This window comes from Cornus florida, unplaced genomic scaffold (genome assembly GCF_030987335.1).
Source record: "Cornus florida cultivar Cherokee Brave unplaced genomic scaffold, ASM3098733v1 CherokeeBrave_3.0.0_Hap2_Chr02, whole genome shotgun sequence".
NCBI classification, from domain to species: domain Eukaryota; kingdom Viridiplantae; phylum Streptophyta; class Magnoliopsida; order Cornales; family Cornaceae; genus Cornus; species Cornus florida.
The window spans coordinates 92,130,066-92,157,147 of NW_026775572.1; positions in this window are offsets into that span (position 1 = coordinate 92,130,066).

Consider the following 27,082-nt stretch of genomic DNA (forward strand, 5'->3'; position numbering starts at 1 on the left):
TTTTTTAAACGTTGCAAATTCATTCCATTCCAATGCATGGATGAAAATTTTTTTTTTTTTTTTTTTTTTTTTTTTTTTTAAACTTTGCACTGCACACAATGCATGGATGAGTTTAAGAAAATTTTCAAGCTTTTGGCAACATGATGCAAAATGGATAGAATTCTCAAAAATGAAAATTTTAAGCATAGAGAATTTTTGAAAATTTGCATGTCAGTCCTAAATTCAAGCCATGCATGGAAAATTTGAAACTTGACACATTATTCCAATCCAATGCATGGATGGATTTTTAGAAAAATTTGGAAAACTTTTCAACTTCTTTCTAATGCATGGATGTAACACCTCTCCAATGCATGGATAGAAAATTTTTGGAAAAATCGTCAAATTGCTCAACATTTCTAATGCCTGGATGAAAATTTTTCAAACTTTGCATTTCATCTCCAATGCCTGGAAAGTTTTGAGAAAATTTTCAAACCTTGCAGCTTCTCTCTAATGCATGAAAATTTTTGAGGAACCATGATTCAACAATGCATTGAAAAGGAGAGGTTGTGCACATGAGTTGCATGCCAAAGATCCTATGAAATTGCTCAAAAGCGATAGAAATTTCTGGGAATGAAAATTAGAGCTAAGAAGGTCTAAGAGGCCAGTCTAAAATTGCGAAACACAACTGAAGACCATTTTAGAAAAATCAAATTTTTGGCTTATCGAAACCATTTCCCAGAAAATTTCAAGGCACGAGCAATTTAAGAAGGTAGGGAAGCTTGGAACATCGAAAGAATTTCTTCCCTTGCTTTGCTAAATTTAATGTCGATAGCTAGACCAAGCTAGAGCAGGCACTATTCCTCATAAATGGGATCCGTCAAGGGGACTTCCTCAACTTTTCGGGTTAGAATTGTGCTGTCAATGCAAGGCTTAAGCCTTTGGCCATTTACCTTGAAGAGTGATCCACTTGCAGGATCATGAAGTTCGATTGCTCCATGAGGAAAGACGGTAGTGACAATGTATGGACCATCCCATCTTGACTGGAGTTTACCGGGAAAGAGTTTCAAGCGGGAATTGAAAAGCCAGACCTTTTGTCCCGGGGCAAAAGACTTTTTGACGATGTGTTTGTCATGGAAAGCTTTAGTCTTTGCCTTGTAAATTTTTGCATTTTCATACGCGTCATTACGCAATTCCTCAAGTTCATTCAATTGCAACGCACGATTAGAGCCGGCTTGTTTGAGATCAAAATTGAACCTTTTTACGGCCCAATAAGCACGGTGCTCTAATTCTACCGGGAGATGACATGCTTTGCCAAAGACAAGTCGATATGGTGACATGCCAATGGGTGTCTTATAAGCTGTCCGGTAAGCCCAAAGTGCATCGTTTAGCCGTAATGACCAATCTTTGCGATCCGGTCTAACCGTTTTTTCTAGAATGTGCTTAATCTCCCGGTTAGAAATCTCTACTTGACCACTCGTTTGAGGGTGGTAAGGTGTAGCAACCTTATGAATGACTGAATACTTAGCAAGGACGGATTTGAGATAACGATTTCGGAAATGAGATCCGCCATCACTAATGATTGCTCGGGGTGTACCAAAACGACTAAAGATGTGAGATTGAATGAAATGGATCACGACTTTATGATCATCGGTTTTGGTAGCCGCGGCTTCAACCCATTTAGACACATAATCCACCGCTACAAGGATGTACTCATAGCCATAAGAAGATGGAAATGGTCCCATGAAGTCAATCCCCCACACATCAAAAATTTCAACAATTAAAATGTTGGTGAGGGGCATCATGTCTCTTCGGGACATGGATCCAAGTTTTTGACATCGTTCACACGATTTGCAAAAATTGTATGCATCCCGGAACAAGGTAGGCCAAAAGAATCCGCTTTGAAGGATTTTGTTAGCGGTCTTTTTGGCACTGAAATGGCCTCCACAAGCAAGAGTATGGCAAAAATTTAAAATGCTTGTGGCCTCGGTTTCAGGAATACATCGCCGGATGATTTGGTCCGGGCAATACTTGAATAATTCCGGATCTTCCCAAAAGAAATGCTTGACTTGGGAGAAAAACCGGTCCCTCTCTTGTTTGGACCAATGAGCTGGAATTTTGCCAACCGCAAGATAATTGACAATATCCGCAAACCACGGAAGAGTAGAATGTGAAACTTGAAGAAGTTGCTCATCCGGAAAGGAATCACGGATGGCTGCAAATTCCGAAGATTTCTCAATAAGTAAACGAGAGAGATGATCGGCGACAACATTGTCGGTCCCTTTTTTGTCCCGGATGTCAATGTCAAACTCTTGAAGTAAGAGGATCCATCGAATTAAGCGGGGTTTTGTCTCTTTTTTCGCTAACAAATGCCTAAGGGCGGCATGATCTGAAAAGACGATGACCTTGGAGCCAAGAAGATAGGAGCGAAATTTATCCAAGGCATACACCACAGCTAGCAATTCTTTTTCAGTGGTGGTGTAGTTCAATTGGGCATCGCAGAGAGTTTTGCTAGCATAATAAATGACATGTGGAAGTTTGTCCACACGTTGGCCCAAAACCGCCCCTAATGCATAGTCGGATGCGTCACACATGATCTCAAAGGGAAGAGACCAATTAGGGTGTTTCATGATCGGGGCAGAGGAGAAGAGAATGCGAAGTTTGATGAAAGCTTCCATGCAAGCGTCATCAAAATTGAACGGAACATCCTTGGCTAAGAGATTACACAAGGGCCGTGAGATTTTGCTAAAATCTTTGATGAAGCGACGATAGAATCCGGCATGGCCAAGAAAAGAACGGATTTGACGGACAGAATTCGGAGGAGGAAGATTAGAGATTAACTCAACTTTTGCCTTGTCTACCTCGATTCCCCGCTTAGAAATGACATGTCCTAAAACAATGCCTTCTTGGACCATAAAGTGGCTTTTCTCCCAACTTAGAATGAGATTCGTCTCTTTGCATCTTTGGAGCACAAGAGATAAATTTTTGAGACACGAGTCAAAGGAGGAGCCAAATACGGAAAAGTCATCCATGAAAACTTCCAAGAACCTTTCAACCATATCGGAGAATATGGACATCATGCACCTTTGGAACGTTGCCGGTGCATTGCATAGACCAAAAGGCATGCGTCGATAGGCAAAAGTACCAAAGGGACATGTGAATGTTGTTTTCTCTTGATCTTGGGGGGCGATGGCCACTTGGTTATAGCCGGAATAACCATCAAGAAAACAATAGAAGCTTTGGCCGGCTAACCTTTCTAGGATTTGATCAATAAATGGGAGCGGGAAATGATCCTTCCTAGTTGATGAGTTGAGTTTACGATAGTCAATGCACACACGCCACCCGGTGGTGGTTCGTTGTGGCACGAGCTCGCCCGCTGAATTTTCAACAACGGTGAGCCCGGATTTCTTGGGGACAACTTGTGTGGGGCTCACCCACTTGCTATCAGAGATAGGATAGATGATTCCCGCATCTAGCAATTTGATCACCTCTTTCATGACCACTTCCTTCATGTTTGGATTTAACCGGCGCTGGACCTCTCTAGTAGGCTTTGCGTCATCCTCCATATGAATGCGGTGCATACAAATGGAGGGGTCAATTCCTTTCAAATCTGCCACTGTCCAACCAATAGCTTCTTTATGCTCTTGGAGCACTGCTAAAAGGTTGGTCTCTTGGTCTTTTTGAAGGTCCGAGGCAATAATGACTGGAAGGGTTTGCTTTGGACCAAGGAACACATACTTGAGATGGGCCGGGAGCGGCTTAAGCTCAAGTTATGGCGGAGATAACAATGATGGGACCGGAGGAGTGGTGGAAAGTTGGGGAAGTGGTTCTTTTGGAATTTTCCAAGGAGGTACATCCATGATAGCATTAATATCAAGCAAGGAATTGACTTCTTGAATGGCTTGATCAACATCAAAGTTTGAGAAGTCAAAATGAGACATGCAAGTTTCAAGGGGATCTTTGCTTAGGATGAAGGGGAGAGATTCTTCGACCACTTCATCAATGACATCCACAAGAAAACAATCATCCTCATTGGAGGGATGTTGAGTTGCATGAAAGATGTGGAGTTTGACTTGCATGTTTCCAAAAGCAATGTCCATCACCCCGGTTCGGCAATTAATTGATGCATTAGCCGTAGCTAAAAATGGTCTACCAAGGATCACGGGAATGTGCTTTTTTGGGTCATGGACTGGTTCCGTATCAAGAACCACAAAATCTACCGGGAAGTAGAATTTGTCCACTTTGATGATGACGTCCTCAAGAATACCTCGTGGATGCTTGACCGATCTATCGGCAAGTTGCAAAACCACGGAAGTCGGCTTAAGATCGCCCAAACCAAGTTGTAGGTAGACCGAGTATGGAATTAAATTCACACTAGCTCCTAAGTCAAGGAGGGCCCTCTCGATTTTGCTGTCACCAATGACGCACGAGATTGTGGGGGCACCCGGATCCTTATACTTCGGGGGAGTGCTGTGCTGAATAATAGCACTAACATTTTCAGTCAACCTCACTTTTTTTGGCAAATGATTTTTAGAAGTGCGCTTTTGAGTGCACAAATCTTTAAGAAATTTTGCATAGGGGGGGATTTGCTTGATAGCATCCAACAGGGGCAAGTTAATCTTCACTTGCTTGAAGACTTCCCACATGTCTTGAATTTTACAATTCTTGTTCCCAAAGTGTGTCGACTCTTGAAGACGTTGAGGAAACGGAGCTTTTGGCTCATAAGTAGTTTCCACATTTGGGGAGACATGTGTGGGATATCCGTGAATGGTATTGGGCCAAGAATTTGGATTAGAAGAGCTTGAATTTGGATTTTTCAACGGCGAAACTTCTTCACTTTTGTCTCCATCGACCTTGTTGTCCACCACTCTACCACTCCGAAGGGTGGTGATAGCTTGAACTTGTTCATGAGTCGGCCCACTCGGAGGAGGGGTTTCGTCAATCACATGAATTCCTCTAGGATTTTCAAAAGGTTGAGAGGGAAGCTTGCCCTTGTCCTTTTGAAGCAATTGATTCACCGAGTTAGCTATTTGGCCCACTTGATTTTCGAGATTAGCTATGGATTGAGTATGAGAGTGGACCATTTGGAGAGTAGGCTGCAAGGATGTCAAGAGTTGCTTGTTGGCATCCATTATTTGCTTATTTAATGATTCCATCATTTACTTGTTTGCAGCTACTATCTCGTCAGTTGGACACACAGGAGGTTGATTGGAGACATTTGGATTGTAAGGAGGACGGTAGCTTGAAGAGGCTTGGAAAGGTCTACCTTGATATTGAGAAGAGGGCTGATTTTGCCGCCCTTGGTTTTGGAATTGGGAATTCTGTGGGGCTTGTTGCCGCCACGAGAAATTCGGATGATCTCGCCAACCCGGATTGTAGGTGTTGGAATATGGATTGTTCCCGGGCCGCGAGAACATGGCATTAGCTTGCTCTTGGTTGGGACTAGGAAATTGCTCCGTTGTGGGGCAATCTTCCGAGAGATGGAATGGACTAGTACATGAAGCACAAACTGAACTTGCCGAATTTTGAGACAATGAAGGAGGAAGATGTGGTGCCATCAATTGATAGAATTTATGAGCGATGGCATCCACTTGAGATGATTCCTCCCTTATTGACTTTGGTTGACAAGGGTTGGTGTTGTTTGGAGTGGTTGCGGTCGGAGCCCTACGAGAATTGTGTTGAAGTGAATTTTCACTCAAATTCTCAAGTAAGGTCCAAGCCTCATCCGCATTCTTGGACATGAACATCCCACCACAAGAAGAATCAACCATGAATCTATGGGTTTCGGTCAAGCCGGCATAGAAAGCTTGCACTAATTGCCATTTTGGGATCAAATGATGAGGACACTTCCGAAGAAGATCTTGTAACCTTTCCCAAGTCTCGTGGAGTTGTTCTCCATCAACTTGAGAAAAGCTTAGAATGGAACGCCTCATTTGGTTGGTTTTACTCACCGGATAATACTTCTTAAGAAATTCTTGTTGCAATTGAGCCCAAGAAGTAATAGAGTTGGGAGCGAGGGAGTTCAACCAATATTTTGCCCTATCTTTTAGGGAGAATGGGAAGAGATGGAGATGAAGTGCATTGTCCGGAAAACCTCTCAACCGGATGGTTGAACAGATTTCAAGGAACTCATCAAGATGCTTGTATGGATCTTCATTATCAAAGCCATGAAATGATGGAAGCATTTGAATGGTACTAGACTTGATCTCATATTGAGCTGCATCGATGTTTGGCATCACTATGCAGGATGGAGAAGCATAGGTGGTAGGGATGAAATGATCTCTAAGAGTCATTGGCTCGATATTAGGAATTTCAGCCCTTTCATTCCCCGGATTTCCTACGTTATCCCCCATTATATTGAATTCAGTTTCAAGGTCCCTTGTAAGAGTGGGTTCCCTAAGGTTCCGTCTAAGAGTTCTTTCAAGAGAATTGATATCAATGGGCGAATCGATTGTGGGTAAGGAAAGTGACCTACGACCGAACATCAACAATAAAGCATATACTCAACAAAGCAATTCATCAACCACAACTCCACATACGATGTTCCCTTTCTCCTCAATTATCAAGACGGAAAATGTAAATGGCCACGACAAGGACCGATGCTTTAACACAAAATTTAAACAGGATAAGAGCCTCAACAAGGGCTTCACAAATAAACTAAAACTAAATTTAACACATGCACAATATTCACAACTTGAAACTAGAAGTCACGAGACTTACCTGGGGTCCTCTAGACTTACAATTTGCTAGCATTCCCACGGCGAGCTTCGAGTCCCTAGAATCTTACAACACTTAAAACACAAAGGTGGTCAAAACACACAAGGAATATTCACAAGACACAATATTCACAATCAAACTAAATTTAACCCTAGAAACTTCGGTTGCTAAACCGTTTGCAGTCCCCGGCAACGGCGCCAAAAATTGATCGGTTGGTCAATCATACATCAACCTTCGCAATAGCACGAATCATTGTAAAATAGGGCTATTGGTCGGGTAAGTCGAACCACAGGGACTACGCTAGTCTAATACAACCTAAATGTCTAGAATCATTCTTAGAATGATGAAGGGTGTATAGAGGTTTTGTTGGATGTCACTTAAGCTAGGAAATTAAAAGTGCATAAAACAGTAAATTGCAAGAATTTAAGGGAGTGAGTACAAGTAAAGAAGGCTAGGGAAATGAATCCACCTCCATCCCTATACAAATGCTAGGTTAAGATTAATTTAAGGGGAAAACAACATATATGATAGTCATGATACATAACAATACTAGGTTGCTATAATATCCTTAAGAAGTTCATTTAATTAGAAAGGCAAGAATAAACCATCAAAGGTTCACATGATCAACTACCTAAACTAAAATGTAGCTTAGAACATGCTTACTAAGCCAAGGATTATCAAGCCCTAATTTAAATGGTGAATGCACATAAAGCTAAGAATCAAGTATAGCCCATCAAAGGGAAACCCTAAGCCATGAACTATCTAGGTTCTCCAACTCCATGCCATTAACTACGGAGACCAACATTTTATGGGAGTTGAGATATGGTCCAAAGATGTCCGGCCAGACCATCCTGGCCAATCCCGAAACTCTGACAACAATGCCATAGGTACCGCTACACTTAAGGCCTTAAATCCTTAGTACAACAAAACTAACAACTTTAACGTCTCAAAACACTACTATCAACAACATTAATCACGAATCCAAAGCCTGACAAGAAAATCAACTCCTCCAGAAATCAGAACGAACCTCATTACAAGACGTTTCATTGAAAGTCCTTTAAGGGAAGTGGTTTTTGCCATTGATGTCATTCCCGGCATGACACCCATCTCTATAGCACCGTACCGCATGGCACTGATAGAGCTTGATGAGTTGAAAGGTCAGTTAGATGATTTGAAGGCTAAGAGCTTTATTCGTCCTAGTGCTTCACCATGGGGAGCACCGGTTCTTTTTACGAAGAAAAAGGATGGGTCTTTGAGACTTTGCATCGATTATCGCAAGTTGAATCAAGCTATGATTAAGAATAGGTATCCTTTGCCTAGGATTGATGACTTGTTTGATCAATTGAAGGGAGCGACATGCTTTTCGAAGATTAATTTGAGATTAGGTTATGATCAGTTAAGGGTTAAGGATGAGGATATATCCAAGACCGCTTTTTGTACACGGTATAGCCATTATGAGTTTCTGGTGATGCCATTTGGTTTGACCAATGCTCTAGCAGCTTTTATGGATTTGATGAACCGTGTATTCAGTGACTATCTTGACAAGTTTTTGGTGGTGTTCGTTGATGACATTCTCATGTACTCAGCTTCGAGAGAGGAGTATGAGTATCACTTGAGAGTAGTTTTACAGATCCTTAGGGATAACCAATTGTATGCCAAGTTTGAGAAATGCGAATTTTGGCTACCAGAGGTGAAATTCCTTGGACACGCCATGTTAGGGAGCGGTGTTGCTGTGGATCCGTCGAAGATTGAGTCTGTGATGGATTGGGAGCAGCCAAAGACAGTGTTTGATATTCGAAGCTTTCTTGGCCTAGCCGACTATTACAGGAGGTTTGTTCGGGATTTCTCCCATCTAGCGGCACCTATGACTCGACTTACTCACAAGGGGGTCAAGTTCATATGGAATGAGGCTTGTGATTTTACTTTTCAGGATTTGAAGGTCCGGTTGACATCAGCTCCAGTTTTGATCATACCTGAACGTGGTTTGGGTTACGCGGTCTATTATGATGCTTCACAAGATGGTTTAGGTTGTGTTCTGATGCAGACTGAACAAGTAGTTGCTTATGGGTCTCGACAGTTGAAGATTCACGAGTTGAACTATCCGACACATGATTTGGAGTTAGCAACAGTTATCTTCGCCTTGAAAGGGTAGAGACATTATTTGTATGGGGAGAAGTTCGAAGTTTTCTCCGATCACAAGAGTCTCAAATATCTCTTCTCTCAAAAGGATTTGAATTTGAGGCAGTGCAGATGGGTTGAGTTCATGGAGGACTATGACTTTGAGTTACAGTATCATCCAGGAAAGGCCAATGTGGTGGCCGATGCATTGAGTAGGAAGTCACGGGGTACTCTTGCTAGCATTTCCATTCACAGATGGAAGATGCTAGAAGAGCTTGCAAATCTTGGTTTGCAATTGTATGAGGATGTTTCACCGGCTATTTTATTTAGCCTTGTGGCTCAGTCGGCTCTTGTTAGCACAATTATTGAGGCACAGTAGGAGGATGGGGAGATGAAGTCCATCCACGATCGAATTTCAAGCGACGGGAATGTAGAGGGTTGGACCTTACATTCAGAGGGAGGATGTTCATTCCTTTATCTTGTCGTGACGTTGTTCTTTGGGATTTTCACCATTCTCGACTCGCAGTTCATCCTGGTGGTATGAAAATGTATCATAATTTGTGGAGACAGTTTTGGTGGAAAGGTATGAAACGAGATGTTTCTCAGTTCGTGGCTAAATGCCTTACTTGTTAACAAGTGAAGACAGAACATCAAAGACCGGCGGGTTTGTTGCAACCACTACCAGTGGCAGAGTGGAAGTGGGAGCACATCACTATGGATTTCGTGACGGGACTTCCGAGATCCAAGGCAGGGAATGATGCCGTTTGGGTCATTGTTGATAGATTGACTAAGACGGCTCACTTTTTGCCTATAGCAGTGTTAGATGATGCAGAAAGACTTAGTGGACTGTATGTGGGGTAGATTGTTAGGCTTCACGGGGTTCCAGTGTCCATTGTTTCGGATAGGGATCCCAGGTTCACATCTCACTTTTGGCAGAGTTTTCAGGAGGCTTTTGACACGGGGCTTCATTTCAGCACAACATTCCATCCTCAGACTGATGGTCAGTCGGAGTGTACCATTCAGATATTGGAGGATATGCTACGGGCTTGCATTTTGGATTTTGGGGGTAGTTGGGAAGACTACTTACCCTTGGTTGAGTTTGCCTACAACAACAGTTACCAGACCAGTATTGGCATGACACCTTTTGAGGTGTTGTATGGCAGACCTTGCAGATCTCCAGTTTGTTGGACCGAGGTAGGTGATACAGTCGCCTTAGGTCCCGATATTGTCTTTGAGACTACAGAGAAGATCAAGTTGATTCAGCAGCGGTTAGCTACCGCTCAGAGCAGGCAGAAGAGTTATGCTGACAAGAAGAGGAGATCCTTGTCTTTTTAGGTAGGGGACCACGTCTTTCTCAAGATTTCTCCACAGAAGGGACTCCTGGGATTTCAGCAGACGGGCAAGTTGTCTCCTAGGTTCATTAGACTATTTCAGATTTTGGAGTGCATTGGTGAAGTTGCTTATCATTTGGCATTGCCGCCAGACCTGGATAGGGTTCTCGACGTTTTCCATGTATCTATGTTGAGGAAGTACGAGCTGGATCCATCGCATGTTTTAAGGTGGACAGATGTTGTTGTTGATGAGGACGTGACCTATAAGGAAAGTCCAGTCCAGATTCTTGATTCACAGGAGCAAGTCTTGCGGACCAAGACCATTACATTGGTTAAGGTCTTGTGGAGACATCACGGCATTGAGGAGGCTACCTGGGAGCTTGAACAGGAGGTTCGCTCTCGGTATCCCCATTTGTTCTCTTTCAGGTATGACTCGATTTTAGGGATGAAATCCTTTTAAGGAGGGTAGGTTGTAATGACCCGATCTTTTTCTTCCTTTTTCACTTTCGGTGATTTTTTTTTTTTTGTCTTTTTCCTATTTTGTCTTTTCCCTATTTCGTCTTTTTCCCGTTTTTCGTTTTTCCCTGCATAACCTCATTTGTTGTGCTTGGATTTGATTCCGGTTTTGCATGCATTCATGGTATTTGATTTCCATGGCATTAGTATTTTTACTTTTCTTCAAAAGCATGCTAGATTAGTACTTTTCTTGTAAAGGGCATGAATGCATAATTTAGTGTAATTATTCTTAATTTTGGGGTTTTAGTGTAATTATGTAAAATAATTATTTTTCGTTTTAGGGACCTTTTTGTAATTTATTTTGGAAGATATTTTGAAAAAGGATCATTTTGTAATTTTTGGAAAGTGTGACAAGTGTCACACTCTCATGGAGCCATTTGTTGGCATTTGGATGAAGAGACTTGGCACCATGACTTCTTGACATTTGGAGGGTGGAGATTCATCCATATGTTGGCCTTAGATTAGTGCACATGTAGCCTTTGATTTGTGACAAGTGTGGCCTTGGGATTTAGTCTTGGAAGAGACATTGGGTTAGTGACAAGTGTAGGATCAAGGTTTAGTCTTGCATTGTGTGTGTGAGAGAGGTAGTGCAAGAGCACATAGTAAGTGGAGGATTTCTAGCCCTTCCATTCACCATTTTACACTTTACCTTTTTCATTTCATTGTCTCTTATGAACCCTAGCCAATCCACCATTGAAGGTAAGCTTAGTTTATAGCTTATCCCTTCAATTTGGCTCACTTCCATTCACCTTAGAGTGAAAACCTTGGGAGAGAAAAGATTCCTCTCACTCCCTCTTCAATAACCCTAAACTTGTTTTCCATTTAGAACTTGGTTGTTTGGATTATAGAGATTCAATTCTCTATTGTGGTAGGGGTGGTAATATGTTTATATTCTAAGTGTTTTATAGTCCTTGTGGTTTAATATATATTGTGTACCTGCTTTTGGTATGATAGTGTTGCATATTATAGGAAACCCTCACTTCTTTACTTAGGGTTTATTGATTTAAGCATCTATGATATGTGTAAACCATGTGTAGAAGGATTATACAATTTAGTAGATGATAAATTCTAGTAAATTCACATGTGGTAGTAATATAGAACTCTAGCAGAATTATTAGTGTTATATGCAATTCTTATTGACTTGAATTGCTATATTTTTGTGATAATAATTCTATGTTCTTGTGAATTACAAATTGTGATTAATTTTTGAGCCTATTGCTAAATGTTGATAATTAGTATATAGAGCTTGTTATTGAGGCATGACTTGAATTATCATGATGTGAATTTGCCATTTGGCATGCCATTCTAGATTTGGAACCCTAAGACATGGTTTGTATGGTGTCAAAATACTTGTGCATGGAGGGTGGTTTATATGCCTTAAATTATTATATATAAGTTTTGAACTTTATATATATATATTTTGGATACTCTTGGGACATTGTTACAAGTGATATGGCTAAAGTTTGGCTTTAGTACGGGAGGTATGAGTTCTCCCCAATTGAGATAGTGCACACTAGGGTGGTCTTCCCAGCGGGTTAATGCCCGGAATAACCGTAATGATCTTGGTTAAGTCCGAGACGTGATGTCTAAGTCTTCCATTACTTGTTTTTGCATTAAATTTCAAGTTGACAACCAATGCTTAATTATAGCTTAAAATTCTTGTTATTGGCGAATTGATGTTGTTAAGTATATTGATATTGATTTGTATTGCTAAAGAATCATTCAAGTTAGCTTATAATGATCCCTTAGCACACCTTGAACATAGACGTTAAGTGGAATGCTCCCTTGTATTCGTCTATATTGATCTTGCAATGATATTGAAACTTTAGGCTATACGCATATGTTTCTCCTACGAGTAACTTGATTACTCACCCTAGTGGTTTGGGTTGTTTTTCGGGTAAAGAGACTATGTTCATGGATGCTCATCATCCTTAGAAGCTTCTGAGCTTGTTGAAGCATTTTTGTATATTAACATGCAAGTGTTTAGCATGCTTAACTTTTGAAGTTATATTTTGTATACCATATATGTATAGTACTTTTGAAGATTATGTAATTTCCTTGATGTGTAAAGTTGTTAAGTAATCACTTTTGACATTTAAGCATGTATGTAATGAGGCCAAGGGTCAAGCATGTCTACTTTTGTACTTAGACACTTTTGGTAACAAAGTTTTTCTTCAAATGTCTTTTAATCAAATTTTGAGGTTTGAGAAGTCAAAATCTTGTAAATGAAGTGTATGAGGCCATGGGCCATTGTTTTATATTCATTTACTCGTATCAAAGTTGTTGACATGTTCACATTCACAAAACTCATTGAAAATCAGTTTTGCACATCCATTTTGAACCATTTTATGAAGGGATTCAAAGTAGAAGTTGGACCTTAGCACCTTGGGCTGTTAGCAGGTTCATCAGTAGCTTGTTGTGGTGTTTTGATCAACCGAAACTCCATTTCAGTCGACCGATGGCATATGGTTTTGTATTTAAACAGTAACATCACATTGCAATAGCCAAATCAACTGTTCAAAGCTCATTTCGGCCGACCGAACCCTTATTTCGGTCTACCAAAATGAATTTCACCTTTTCTTCATGATTTCAGGTCTCAAAACCTTCATTTCGGTCATCCAAAACTTCATTTCGGTCGATTGAAATAGCTAGAACCCGAGCCTAGCTTCTGTTGAGTTTTTGCACTGATCTTCCAACTTCAAAAGGTCATAACTTCTTCGTTTCTAATCCAAATGGGGTGGTTCTTGAGTCTAAACTCAAGGATTTTGAGTCAGATATCCAATTATACCAATCCCATCCTCAGATTCCATACACAATGGGAGTTATTCATGTTTTAGTAAAGTAGTGTCAGTTTTCACTTCAATTGGAATAGGGCATTATGTGGGATTCTTAGCCGATGTTCATGGAACCTCTTGGAATGTTTCAAAATGATTAGATTAGGTTGTATTAATATTTTTTGACTTACTTAGAGTCAAGTTTCTCCTTTTAATTATGAATTGACTATTTTGCCCCTTGGATGACGAATCTTGTTCTCTTTTACCTTTGATTCCATTTTTGCTCTCTTTAGGATCCGTGATCTCATGGATGGTCACATTGGTGTCTTAGGGGTAACTCTTATCTCTTAAGACCTTTGTTTATTATTTGCTTCTGCATTTCGGATCCGTTATTGGATCAACTTTCGGTTCATCACTGACGCACCGGGTTGAAAACTTGGGCCGTCACAAATGGTATCAGAGCTCCTTGGTTTGAATACCTTAGGACGATGGGTTTTGGGAGCATATCATGCTTTTATTGATATACTTTGATGCATTCACATGCTTTTAATTACATGTTTTAGCATTATAACATGTTTAGGTGTTTCGTGATAACATGATTAGTAGTATGACATGCCTTTATGCTTATATGCCTATGTGGTTAAGAGCACCATTGTTTGAAATGTATGCTTATCTGCTTAAGTGCTTAACTGTTTAAGAAGTTTTCGTTAATTGTTTTAGCTTGACAGTATGTTGCATATCTTGTCTTGCTTTGTGTTCCGTGCATTCATAGTGTGTACTGCACTTGGTCATAATAACTTGTGCTATTGTTGACCACATTTCCTTCCTGCATTTAACATCATGGTTGTCACACGTGAAGAGTCTTCACGTTAGGGCACTGAGGAGCAGGTGGCTGACACCGAGTTCACAAGGGGTCCGGGAAGGCCCAGGATTCCAGTTCTTGGTGTAGATGCTAATCCACCACGGGCACTGACTTATGAGGAGCGAGTGGCTCAGGGAATCAATCAGGGGATTGCTGAATCCCTACAGGAGTTGATACGTAGGCAGGTGGCAGGAGTGCAGATTCCAGCACCGGCACCGGCACCGATAGTCAATGAGGCACTAGAGTACTTCATGCGACTACAGAGGGTCAAGATTGATCCATTTGCAGGGAGTTCAGATCCGCTAGTCTCAAAAGCTTGGTTGGACCTTATGGTTCACAAGTTAGATAGTATGGCGATACCCACGGATAGGTTGAGGATTTCCTTGACTGCTTCTTTGTTCATGGGTGATACAGATATTTGGTAGAGGTCTATGACCAATGTTCACAATGTTGAGTTGATGACTTGGAACGAATTCAGGGATTTGTTTTTCGAGTGCTTCTTTCCTAGGGCTATGAGGCAGGAGATGAGAATACAGTTTGTAGGTCTTTATTAGGTCACCATGAGTGTCATTGAGTATGAGACACGATTTACTTCTCTCTCTCGTTATGCAGAGGATATGGTAGCAATAGACGAGGCCAGGGCAATGAAGTTTCAGGATAGGCTACATCTTGACATCAGGCTATGGGTCTCAATTCTAGATTTGAGGACCTACAGGGAAATGGTCCAGAGGTCTATGCTTGCTGAGGCAGAGGAACGAGATCAGTTATGGTCAGGGGTTCACATAAGCAGCCTTGCGGAGATAATCCATCATCTTCTGGGAGTCAGTGGAAGAAGGCCAGGGCAGGGAACAATACTCACTCATAGGGGGCACCACAGCAAAACCATTCTGCACCCACAGTTCCTGTATCTATGGGATCAGCCCAGGGATCATTGTCAGTAGCCGGGGCATACCAAGCCTCGCTACCCACAGCTTCATCCACAGGTAGTCAGACTTTAGTTTCTACGAAGACATGGCAAGGGGCTTACTTCTATTGCAAGAAACTAGGTCATTTCAAGAAGGATTGTCCAAGATTGTTGAATAAGCCACGTAGTGGCACAGATTCACAGATGGTACCGGCATAGTCTACAGGGGTTCAGTCTGGTTTCAGAGTTCCTCAGGCACCACAATCAGTGGCGCCGGTTGGCACTTATCCAGCCAGGGGTTTTACACCTATTATTTCTACACATCAGTCAGGCAATCATGGCAGTTCATAGCAGGGCACAGGGACTCAGGGACGAGCCTATGCTCTTCCATAGGCGGATGTTTCCATAAGCACTGCTTCAGTTCGAGGTATCTTTCCGGTTTTTAGTTCTTGGGCACGAGTTCTTGTTGACACTGGTGCATCACATTCTTTCATTTCTGCATCATTTGCACATTCATTGGGTCTGGAGGTCACATGTCGGGACAGTCTTCTTTGTGTTGACACACCAGTTGGGGGTCCAGTGTCTTTGGATCGTGTTTGTCGGGGTTGTGCTATTAAGATAGCTGGGCGGACCTTAGAGTTCGATTTCGTTGTTCTATACATGACGGGTTTTGATGTCATTCTCGGGATGGATTGGTTGTCATTTTTTCGGGCTACGATCGATTGCTTTCGCGAGAGGGTGACCGTTTGCACTCCCAAGGGAGATTGTTTCCATTTTATGGGAGATCGGAGTGATTCCCACCCGGCTATGGTTTTCAGCATTGGTGACTGGAGTCGTCATAGATCCTACTTGGCTAGTTTACTAGTTGACAAGGATAGCAGTTTGGGCTGTGTTTTTCCGGCAGTTGTTGAGGATTTTGTTGATGTCTTTCCAGAGGAGCTAACCGAGTTACCTCCTTTAAGGGAAGTGGTTTTTGCCATTGATGTCATTCCCGGCACGGCACCCATCTCTATAGCACCATACCGTATGGCACCGGTAGAGCTTGATGAGTTGAAAGGTCAGTTGGATGATTTGAAGGCTAAGGGCTTTATTTGTCCTAGTGCTTCACCATGGGGAGCACCGGTTCTTTTTGCGAAGAAGAAGGATGGGTCTTTGAGACTTTACATCGATTATCGCAAGTTGAATCAAGCTATGATTAAGAACAGGTATCCTTTGCCTAGGATTAATGACTTGTTTAATCAATTGAAGGGAGCGACATGCTTTTTGAAGATTGATTTGAGATCAGGTTACTATTAGTTAAGGGTTAAGGATGAGGATATATCCAAGACCGCTTTTCGTACACGGTATGGCCATTATGAGTTTCTGGTGATGCCATTTGGTTTAACTAATGCTCCAGCAGCTTTTATGGATTTACTGAACCGTGTATTCAGTGACTATCTTGACAAGTTTATGGTGGTGTTCGTTGATAACATTCTCGTGTACTCAACTTCGAGAGAGGAGCATGAGTATCACTTGAGAGTAGTTTTACAGATCTTTAGGGATAACCAATTGTATGCCAAGTTTGAGAAATGCGAATTTTGGCTACCAGAGGTGAAATTCCTTGGACACGTCATGTCAGGGGGCGGTGTTGCAGTGGATCCGTCGAAGATTGAGTCTGTGATGGATTGGGAGCAGCCGAAGACAGTGTTTGAGATTCAAAGCTTTCTTGGCCTAGCCAACTATTACAGGAGGTTTGTTCGGGATTTCTCTCGTCTAGCGGCACCTATGACTCGACTTACTCGCAAGGGGGTCAAGTTCATATGGAATGAGGCTTGTGATTTTGCTTTTCAGGAGTTGAAGGTCAGGTTGACATCAGTTCTAGTTTTGATCATACCTGAACGTGGTTTGGGTTACGTGGTCTATTGTGATGCTTTGCGAGAAGGTTTAGGTTGTGTTCTGATGCAGACTGAATGAGTAGTTGCTTATGGGTCTCGACAGTTGAAGACTCACGAGTTGAACCTTCCGACACATGATTTGGAGTTAGCAGCAGTTATCTTCGCCTTGAAAGGGTGGAGACATTATTTGTATGGGGTGAAGTTTAAAGTTTTCTCCAACCACAAGAGTCTCAAATATCTCTTTTCTTAAAAGGATTTGAATTTGAGGCAGCGCAGATGGGTTGAGTTCATGGAGGACTATGACTATGAGTTACAGTATCATCCAAGAAAGGCCAATGTGGCGGCCAATGCATTGAGTAGGAAGTCACAGGGTACTCTTGCTAGCATTTCCATTCACAGATGGAAGATGCTAGAAGAGTTTGCAGATCTTGGTTTGTAGTTGTATGAGGATGTTTCACCGGCTATTTTATTTAGCCTTGTGGCTCAGCCGGCTTTTGTTAGCATAGTTATTGAGGCATAGCAGGAGGATGGGGAGATGAAGTCCATCCACGATCGAATTTCAGGCGGCGGGAATGTAGAGTGTTGAACCTTACATTTAGAAAGTGGTCTAAGGTACAGAGGGAGGATGTTTGTTCCTTTATCTTGTCGTGACATTGTTCTTTAGGATTTTCACCATTCTCGACTCGTAGTTCATCTTGGTGGTACAAAAATGTATCATAATTTGCGGAGACAGTTTTGGTGGAAAGGTATGAAACGGGATGTTCCTCAGTTCGTGGCTAAATGCCTTACTTGTCAACAAGTGAAGGCAGAACATCCTAGACCGGCGGGTTTGTTGCAACCATTACCAGTGGCAGGGTGGAAGTGGGAGCACATCACTATGGATTTCGTGATGGGACTTCCGAGATCCAAGGCAGGGAATGATGCCGTTTGGGTCATTGTTGATAAGTTGACTAAGACGGCTCACTTTTTGCCTATAGCAGTGACAGATGACGCAGAGAGACTTAGTGGACTGTATGTGGGGCAGATTGTTAGGCTTCACGGGGTTCCAGTGTCCATTGTTTCGGATAGGGATCCCAGGTTCATATCTCACTTTTGGTAAAGTTTTCAGGAAGCTCTTGACATGGGGCTTCATTTCAGCACAGTATTCTATCCTCAGACTGATGGTCAGTTGGAGCGTACCATTCAGATATTGGAGGATATGTTATGGGTTTGCATTTCAAATTGTGGGGGTACTTGGGAAGACTACTTACCCTTGGTTGAGTTTGCCTACAACAACAGTTACCAAACCAGTATTGGCATGGCACCTTTTGAGGCATTGTATGGCAGCCCTTGCGGATCTCTAGTTTATTAGACCGAGGTAAGTGATACAGTCGCCTTAGGTCCCGATAATGTCTTTGAGACTACAGAGAAGATCAAGTTGATTCGGCAGCGGTTAGCTACCGCTCAGAGCAGGCAGAAGAGTTACCCTGATAAGAGGAGGAGATCCTTGTCTTTTGAGGTAGGGGACCACGTCTTTCTCAACATTTCTCCACGGAAGGGACTTCTGGGATTTCGGCAGACAGGCAAGTTGTCTCCTATGTTCATTGGACCATTTCAGATTTTGGAGCGCGTCGGTGAAGTTGCTTATCATTTGGCATTGCCGCCAGACCTGGATAGGGTTCTCGACGTTTTCCATGTATCTATGTTGAGGAAGTACAAGCCGGATCCATCACATGTTTTACGGTGGACAGATGTTGTTGTTGATGAGGACGTGACCTACGAGGAAGGTCCAGTCCAGATTCTTGATTCACGGGAGTAGGTCTTGCGGACCAAGACCATTCCCTTGGTTAAGGTCTTGTGGAGACATCACGGCATTGAGGAGGCTACCTGGGAGCTCGAACACGAGGTTCGCTCTCGATATCCCCATTTGTTCTCTCTTTCAGGTACGACTCGATTTTGTGGACGAAATCCTTTTAAGGAGGATAGGTTGTAATGACTCGGTCTTTTTCCTCCTTTTTCATTTTCGGTGATTTTCTTTTTTCGTCTTTTTCCTATTTTGTCTTTTCCCTATTTCATCTTTTTCCCATTTTTTTTTTTCCTTATATAACCTCATTTGTTGTGCTTGGATTTGATTCCAGTTTTGCATGCATTCATGGTATTTGATTTCCATGACATTGGTTTTTTTACTTTTCTTGAAAAGCATGCTAGATTAGTACTTTTCTTGTAAAGGGCATGAATGCATACTTTAGTGTAATTATGTAAAATAACTATTTTTCGTTTTAGGGACCTTTTTGTAATTTATTTTGGAAGATATTTTGAAAAAGGACCCTTTTGTAATTTTTGGAAAGTGTGACAAGAGTCACACTCTCACGGAGCCATTTGTTGGCATTTGGGTGAAGAGACTTGGTACCATGACTTCTTGACATTTGGAGGGTGGAGATTCATCCATGTGTTGGCCTTAGATTAGTGCACATGTAGCCTTTGATTTGTGACAAGTGTGGGCTTGGGATTTAGTCTTGGAAGAAGCAATGGATTAGTGACAAATGTAGGATCAAGGTTTAGTCATGCATTGTGTGTGTGTGATAGGTAGTGCAAGAGCACGTAGTGAGTGGAGGATTTCTAGCCCTTCCACTCACCATTTTACACTTTACCTTTTTCATTTCATTGTCTCTCATGAACCCTAGCCAATCAACCATTGAAGGAAAACTTAGTTCATAGCTTATCCCTTCAATTTGGCTCACTTCCATTCACTTTAGAGTGAAAACCTTGGGAGAGAAAAGATTCCTCTCACTACCCTCTTCAATAACCCTAAAATTGTTTTCCATTTAGAGCTTGGTTGCTTGGATTATAGAGATTCAATTCTCTATTGAGGTAGAGGTGGTAGTATGTTTATATTCTAAGTGTTTTATAGTCCTTGTGGTTTAATATATATTGTGTACATGCTTTTGGTATGATAGTGTTGCATATTATAGGAAACCCTCTCTTCTTGACTTAGGATTTATTGATTTAAGCATCTATGATATGTGTAAACCATGTGTAGAATGATTATATAATTTAGTAGATGCTAAATTCTAGTAAATTCACATGTGGTAGTAGTATAGAACTCTAGTAGAATTAATAGTGTTATATGCAATTCTTATTGACTTGAATTGCTATATTTTTGTGATAATAATTCTATGTTCTTGTGAATTAAAAATTGTGATTAATTTATGAGCCTATTGCTAAATGTTGATAATTAGTATATAGAGCTTGTTATTGAGGCATGACTTGAATTGATAAATTTGTGATATTGTATTGTGCATAATATCATGATGTGAATTTGTCATTTGGCATGCCATTCTAGACTTGGAACCCTAAGACACGGTTTGTATGGTTTCACAATACTTGTGCATGGAAGGTGGTTTACATGCCTTAAATTATTATATATAAGTTCTGAACTTGATATATATACATTTTGGATTCTCTTGGGACATTGTTACAAGTGACATGGCTAAAGTTTGGCTTTAGTGCGGGAGATATGAGTTCTCCCCAATTGAGATAGTGCGCACTAGGGTGGTCTTCCCAGTGGGTTAATGCCCAGAATAACCGTAATGCTCTTGGTTAAGTTCGAGATGTGATGTCCAAGTCTTCCATTACTTGTTTTCGCATTAAGTTTCAAGTTGACAACCAATGCTTAATTGTAGCTTGAAATTCTTGTTATTGGCGAATTGATGTTGTTAAGTACATTGATATTGATTTATATTACTAAAGAATCATTCAAGTTAGCTTAAGGTATTCCCTTAGCACACCTTGAACATAGACATTAAGTGGAATGCTCCCTTGTATTCGTCTATATTTATCTTGCAATGATATTGAAACTTTAGGGTGTACGCATATGCTTCTCCTACGAGTAACTTGATCACTCACCCTAGTGGTTTGGGTGGTTTTTTAGGTAAAGAGACTATGTTCATGGATGCTCATCATCCTTAGAAGCTTTTGAGCTTTTTCAAGCATTTTTGTATATTAACATGCAAGTGTTTAGCATACTTAATTTTTGAAGTTATATTTTGTATACCATGTATGTATGGCACTTTTGAAGATTATTTAATTTCCTTGATGTGTAAAGATGTTAAGTAATCACTTTTGACATTTTAAGCATGTATGTAATGAGGCCAAGGGCCAAACATGTCTACTTTTGTACTTAGACACTTTTGGTAACAAAGTTTTGCTTCAAATGTCTTTTAATCAAAATTTAAGGTTTGAGAAGTCAAAATCTTGTAAATGAAGTGTATGAGGCCATGTGCCATTGTTTTATATTCATTTACTCATATCAAAGTTGTTGACATGTTCACATTCACAAAACTCATTGAAAATCAGTTTTGCACATCCATTTTAAACCATTTCATGAAGGGATTCAAAGTAGAAGTTGGACCTTAGCACCTTAGACTGATAGAAGGTTCATCAGCAGCTTTTCGTGGTGTTTTTGTCAACCAAAACTCCATTTCGGTCAACCGATGGCATATGGTTTTGTATTTGAACAGTAACATCACATTCCAGTAGCCAAATCAACTGTTCAAAGCTCATTTCGGTCGACCGAACCCTTATTTCGGTCTACCAAAATGAATTACATCTTTTCTTCATGATTTTAGGTCTCATCACCTTCATTTTGGTAGTCCAAAACTTCATTTTGGTCGACCGAAATAGCTAGAACCCGAGCCTAGCTTCTGTTGAGTTTCTGCACTAATCTTCCAAATTCAAAGGGTCATAACTTCTTCGTTTCTAATCCAAATGGGGTGATTCTTAAGCCTAAACTCAAGGATTTTGAGTCAGATTTCCAATGATACCAATCACATCCTTAGATTCCAAACATAATGGGAGTTACTCATGTTTTAGTGAAGTAGTGTCAGTTTTCACTTCAACTAGGATATGGCATTATGTGGGATTCTTAGCCGATGTTCATGGAACCTCTTGGAATGTTTCAAAATGATTAGATTAGGTTGTATTAACCTTGTTTGACTTGTTTAGAGTCAAGTTTCTCCTTTTAATTGTGAATTGACCATTTTGCCCCTTGGATGACGAATCTTGTTCTCTTTGACCTTTGATTCCATTTTTGCTCTCTTTAGGATCTGTGATCTCATGGATGGTCACATTGGTGTCTTAGGGGTAACTCCTATCTCTTAAGACCTTTGTTTTTTATTTGCTTCCGCATTTCGGATCTGTTATCGGATTAACTTTCAGATCATCACTGAAGCACCGGGATGAAAAACTTGGGCCGTCACAAAAAGGAACCACCAGTCCTAAGAAGGACAACACCATGACTCGGCCTCTAAAGTGAAAGATAACAAGGTCAAAGACTTCACCCCCTATATGGGAGTAAGTTGACTAAAATCCATCAAATCCTCACCAAGGACTCAAGACAACAATGGTGATCCTCATGGACCGACCAACCCCAAAATCGTACATAAGGTGACAAAGAGAAGAGAGTCACCCCTTGTGAAGTCCCTAACACGAACCAAGAAAAAGAGGAGAATTCCTCTATAAGGAATTTCTCATCGAAACCATTACAGAAACTGGCACACAAATAACGTGCGACCGAAGGAAACAAAAGGGAAAACCAAATATGGAAGTCATGCATATGACAAAAAATGCAACTACCAAATATATAAATTTACTCACATAGATAAAATCAAAGGTATATGCCGCACGTCTCCACGTAACACAAAAGCATGTCATTAAAGTATAGTAACAACATAGCATCTCTTAAACATATAAATACGGCATGCTAATGTCACACAATAAGAAGACAAACGTGGATAGACTTCCACCTACTCATGTATCGTAATAACGTAAATCATACTACTAACATGGTAGTAAATGAAACTACAGAAAATAAAATGATGCATCAATGAACCCTATGGACATCGTGTCTTAAAGTGTCTAAGAAAAAGGAAAGACCAGTCCTAGCCATAAACTGACTCCAAAAACCAATGCAACAACAACCAGTCTTAAAACAAACGTGAGCCCTTACCACACTGGTAGGACTCTAATAATCCATCTCTGAATCTAGAGGTGACACTAACAATGCAATGCTCTCTCTCGACTTGATCCCAAAAGCGTCATCACGCAAGGAGAACTCAAATAAAATGGCAACTATAGCCATACCAACAACAACCAAATCAATCACTATGATTGATCCCCAAGACAACCATCATCATCATCAATCAAAAGGACAACGCCTATCAAAACAAAACCAACATTGATTCTATCCAAACTACACTTGTAGCTAGCCAGTACGGTAGCATGACAGTGCCATGCACACGCCCACAAATGTACCCGCCCATGAAAAACGCAATCCTAGAGGAATCATCCCAAATAACCAAGGATCCTAAGAGGTCCATAACCTCATCATGGCCAAAAATCAACAAATCCAGCACTACGGCAACGCCAAATGACTCACTTCACGAGAGCCTAAACAAAAGGTGTCTCTCACTTACCTCAAACAATGCTAGGTTGACAATAATCTATACTACCATGAAACTATTACTACAATCACCATCAACCTCAACTCGTGCCTTAATGACTAATCCCGTGGCATTCCAAATATGTAACACAGTTATGCATATACAAATCTAATCTAGCATACATCATATGCCATGCTCTTTATATTAGAATAAAATCATGCTAAACAAACGACATGTCATATATAGCACGTAAGCACATAAACATGTTATCAAACCAAAACATGTTATCATGAAGCATATAAACACATAGAGTATGGCAACACAAACATGATATGCACCCAAAACTCATCGTCCATAGGTTTTCGAACCTAGGAGCTCTGATACCACCTGTGACAACCCTGGTTTTTAGGCCAGTGCATCTTATGATGAACCGAATGTAGATCCGATAATGAATCAAAAATACGGAAGCAAAAAAAAGAACCCAAGTCTCTAGAGATACAATACGCCTCTAAGAAACCAAAGTGACCTTCCAAGAGGCCACGAAACTCAACGAGAACAAAAGCAGGAGAAAAAGTATGCCTCCAAGGGAAAAATAGTCTTTTCACAAGAAATAAAAGTCTAGAGAGATGTACGTCATCCCTAAGACACAAAAGTAGCTTCCTGAAGAGTCCCGAGACTCAAAGGAAACAAGAAGGGAATAAGGTTTTCAAAACCCTACAAGAAATGGACCAAGGGTAAAATGGTCATTTTACCTAAGAATGGGTGCTACTATGCACACCATTGGAAAGACATCGAAAAATTAATCAATATGGACTCAAGAATCGCATGATTCGGAGTCCGGACGAATGAGAAACGGCAAAACGAAGAAAAACGAGCACTTAAGACTAAAAGGGTAAACTAGTAATTATCCATGAAAATTTGGGTGCAACCAACCACACTGTTGGATAGACGACAAAAAAATAGTCAAGTTAAAAAAAAAGATCACTCAATTTGGAGTCTGGATGACAAAGTTATGATCAAATGAAGAATGGTCAAAAGATGGAACTCAGGACAATCTAATCGATTAGATGATCCATCTAATCGATTAGATGCCAAAATAGACTGCTGGAAATCCCATGGAACACCATCTAATCGATTAGATGAGGCTGACAGCAAGCAAATTTTTTTCTACCAGAAAACTGAATTTGAAATAGGGTTTTCGTGTCCGAGAAGACGTTTTTTGGAAAAACACAAAGAACAAACCCCCCTTAAAATCATATCTTCTATATGACCATGTCAAGAGAAGTTTTTATTTTTCAAGTGAAATACCCAAAATAACCTTAAACCGGATTATGCAAAAAAAATACAAAATGAGTCCATAGGAAGCTCAAATCACCAAGGATGAGGTTTTTCTTGAAAACGATCATGCACGCAAACGTAACTTACCTATTAGGACGTGCTACAATGGTCCATGGCTTAAAAATACCACCGATACAAAATCCAACCCCCCAACGGCTAAAAAGGCAAAAATGCACATGAAATGGTAAATTTGAAAACCAATATTGACAAATGATTTCAAAGTATCATTTGGCCCTTTGCCACACTTCAAACATGATTAATGAGACCCTATGAAATAATCAAAATGGAATTTCCACACCTGATGCAGCCAAAGTGACGCAATAACTTGACATTTTTCAACATTTTCATAATATTCCATGAAGTCAAAAATTACATAGAATGAAAAATACATGTCATTGGCCTTCGGCCTCATCTCATACATGTCAAATACATTATAAAAGCTGTACTTATGTACACATTACATATATGGAATTAAATATACACATTTTGACATATAAGGCTACAAGTGGCATTTCAAGCCAACCTTTACAAGAATTAAAACCTTCAAGTCTACAATCATCCAAGCAAATGATGAACATCACGAACCAAGCCTTCGTACCTAAACAAAAACCCCAGTAACTTCAAGGTGAGTAAACAAGTTTACTCGTAGGGAATGAGCATGAATCGACTCGATTTCTTACAGATTTTTACGTTAATATGAAACAATTCAAAAAGGTCATGCCACCTAACGTCTATGTCAAAGGTTAGACTCAGGGAGCATCCTAAGCTACCTTAGAACATTTCTAGCATAAATCATATCATGTATACAATTCCAAACGACAAAAGAAACATGTTAAACAAGGCAACAAGATATAGATTCTCAAAGTCCTCAAATTGAAATCTAAAACACGAAAACAACTTAAGTGGATCACGCCACCAAACGTCTATATTCCAAATGAATCTATATGATCATTCCTAAGCTACACTTAAACTTAAAACATAATTCACCGTATCGATGCAATTTAACCAACATTGGAACTTCCAGTACAACATATAAAGCACAAATTCTCAAAGTTAACATCTTGAAACTTAAAATGGGAACTCAACTAAGGAACAACAAGTTACAAAATCATCTAGTTATCAACTTGGAATTGAAATGTGAAATCAAACAAGGTGGATACTCGGACATCACGTTGGATCAGATCGACAACGTGGTTACTTTAGGGTTACTAGCCCACGGGTAACCGCCCTATGTGCACACTAGACTATAGGAGGACATTCCCCCGTACTAGAACCATGCCCTAGTCGTAGCCAAACAACGACATCCCCAAGTTTCCAAAATTAACAAGTTATTCAACAATGTATATGTCAACATGTATGTACATGATAATCAACTATCTACTACACACAACCAAATTTGGAAACACATACAATACTTGCTCTAAGTCTACAACTACTATGGCATGAAAGATGTCAAGAACAAAGTGTGCAACTCATTACACAAGGCAACAACATAATCCATAAGGAAAACATGCTCTCATGAATATAAATATAACAACAATGTTATCCTATACTCAAAATATAACCAAGTGAATATACAACAAGTCCAAGTCCATGATTTAAACATATAAACAACTTCTAAAACACAATTAGATCTACGGAGCCATTAGATAGAATTTAATTAAACAAAAATAATTAAATTCTCTAGATTTCAAATAACCTCAAATTATTATGTGTTAAACAACATAGTATGCTCATTACATATATTAAATCAAAGGAGCAAAATAAGCAAGACATCATCATGTCGAATTTAATTAATTTAAATTAATTAAATCTCTAATTTTCAAAAGTTGTTCAAATGATCCCAAATTAATATATAACAAGGACTAAGTCATGGTCATACCATATATCAAGTCTAAAATGGAATACAAGCAAAACACCATTAACTAGAATTTAAATTAAATTAAATTCATTAAATCTCTAGATTTAAAAACTCATTTAAATCATCCTAATTTAATATATAACAAGGATCAAGTCATGGCCATGCCATATATCAAGCCTAAAGTAAGTTACATGCAAGTTACCATTTAGTCATTTATTTCTCAAATCAACATAAGGCAAGTATACAACTTATACCTCACTAGAGAAGTGTCTCTCTAGAATCCAAGGCAAATTAACATAAAATGGCCAACCCTTCAAGGGTTATGAAGAGGAGGATGAGGGGAACAAAAAGTATTCCAAGCTTCATGGTCAAAGGTGAGTGGAAGGGCCTCA